This window comes from Penaeus japonicus, unplaced genomic scaffold (genome assembly GCF_977035675.1).
Source record: "Penaeus japonicus unplaced genomic scaffold, GWHDUDI00000001_assembly GWHDUDI00000035, whole genome shotgun sequence".
In the NCBI taxonomy this organism is placed as follows: Eukaryota; Metazoa; Arthropoda; class Malacostraca; order Decapoda; family Penaeidae; genus Penaeus; species Penaeus japonicus.
In genome coordinates this window covers 26,150,541-26,153,040 of record NW_028234437.1, presented here as the reverse complement: position 1 = coordinate 26,153,040, position 2,500 = coordinate 26,150,541, and positions in this window count along the sequence as shown.

The window sequence follows — 2,500 nt, the reverse complement described above, 5'->3', positions numbered from 1 at the left end:
TCGATTTATTATTTTCGTTTATTTAGATGATTATTTACTTTCTTTCTTTCTCTCTCTCTCTCTCTCTCTCTCTCTCTCTCTCTCTCTCTCTCTCTCTCTCTCTCTCTCTCTCTCTCTCTCTCGCTCTCTCTGTCTGTCTTACCCTTTCTTTTTTCTCCTCTTTCAGCAACTAAAAAGTCTTAAGGGTAGATTAAAAAAAAGTCAAAACCATTTAGAAATTTTATTTTCAAAAATTCGAAATTAAAAGTGAAGGGGCCACTTTAAACTTCTTTGAAAAGATCTCGTCTGGGGAACTTTGAAACAATTATGATTAGTGAAGTGATGAGCATCGTAATGAAGAAAGGAGAGAGGGAGAAGGAAAAGAAAAGGAACCATAAGATACTACACGATAGATTTTGTTTCCAAGCGATTTTGTTCCATCCATCATCATCAGTTGTCAATAATTGATGAACACGTTGAGGTACAAAACAACCGCGTTTTTGCACAAACACACACACACACACACACACACACACACACACACACACACACACACACACACACACACACACACACACACACACACACACATACACACACACATACAAACACACACACAAACATACACAAACATACAAACATACATACGCAAACACAAACACAAACTCATACACTAACACACTTTTAATCAAAACTCGATCTAGACTTTCTCACTTCTGATCTATATACACCAACCTTATCATTACCATCGTAATTACAATTAATGATTTATTCTATTTTACAATTTGTCTCGAAGAAAGGACGTCATAGGCTTTTTCATCCTTTAGATGTCCCACCTCTCTCTGTCTGTCTGTCTCTCTCTCTCTCTCTCTCTCTCTCTCTCTCTCTCTCTCTCTCTCTCTCTCTCTCTCTCTCTCTCTCTCTCCCTCTCCCTCTCTCTTCCTCTCTCCCTCTCTCCCTGCCTCTTTCTTCACCAAAACCTCACCAAGAAAGCATCCTTTCCTCACCTGATGTTTACGACTCGACCTCCGCGCGTATATCGAGGCCTTGTCAAATAAGTGTATATTATCTTTTTATCTTTTTTTCTCCGGGCCTTTGTTTTATGGCTAATTATTGTCAAGTTACAAGGCTGCTTTGGCTTGTGATGCTGTTTTTATTTGTTGTTTTTGTTCTTTCTAGGTGTTTCCTGTTTTTGTTTTTGTGTTTTCATTTATCTATTTTTTTATTTTTTTTATTTTCTTTCTTCGTTTCTGTTGCTTTTTTTTAGTTTCGCCTCCACCCTCCTCCCTTACTTTATAGTTCTTCCTTTTTTCTTGTTCATTTTCATTGACTTTTTTTCTCTTTGATTTGTCTCCCCCTTCCCCTCCTCCTCTCCGCCTTCCTCCCCCTGTCCCTCCCTCCTCTCCCCACCTTCCTCCGCCTTCCCCTCCCCCTTCTCCCTCCATCTTCCTCCCCCTTCCCCCTTCCTACTCCCTCCGCCTTCCTTCTCCTGTCCCTCCCTCCTCTCCCCCCCTTCCCCTTGCCCCTCCCTCTTCTCTCCCCACCTTCCTCCCCTTTCCCCTCCCTACTCCCTCCGCCTTCCCCCACCTGCCCCTCCCTCTTCTCTCCCCCTTCCTCCCCCTGTCCCTCCCTCCTCTCTCCCCCTTCCGCCCTGCCCCTCCCTCTTCTCTCCCCACCTTCCTCCCCCTTCCCCTCCCTACTCCCTCCGCCTACCCCCACCTGCCCCTCCCTCTTCTCTCCCCCTTCCTCCCCCTGTCCCTCCCTCCTCTCTCTCCCATCCTCCCCATGTCCTTCCCTCCTCCCTCCACCTTCCTTCCCCTTCCCCTCCCCCTTCTCCCTCCACCTTCCTCCCCATTCCCCTCCCTACTCCCTCCGCTTTCCTCCTCTTGTCCCTCCCTCCTTTCTCCGCCTTCCTCCCCTATGCCCCTCCCTCCTCTCTCCACCTTGCTCCCCCTTACCCTCCCTCCTCTCTCCACCTCCCTCCCCATGCTCCTCCTCCTTCTCCCTCCACCTTCCTCCCCATTCCCCTCCCTACTCCCTCCGCCTTCCTCCTCCTGTTCCTGTCTCTATTTCTTAATTTATCGCCGTTAACGAGACGCTGGGAATCGGCAGCTCGCCCCTCGCACGAATAGGCGAATTTCCTCTTTTTAATTGAATGTCTGTGTCACCCGTGCCCCCCCCCCCCTCCCCCCTGACGGTGGCCTTTTCTGTGTCTCGCTCTCGGTCTGTGTTTCTCGCTCTTTCTCTCTCTCTCTCTTTCTGCTCTCTCTCTCTCTCTATCTATCTATCTATCTATCTGCCTGTCTATCTATCTCATGTCCTTAATCTTGTTCTTATTCATCGGCTCTGTCTCTCTCTTTCTACCCCCTTCTCTATCTCTGTCTATCTATCTCTCTATCTATCTATCTCTTTCTCTTTCTCTTTTTCTTTCTCATTTTCTCTCTCTATCTATCTATCTATCTGTCTATCTATCTCTTTCTCTCTCTCTCTCTCTCTCTCTATCTCTCTCTATCTATCTATA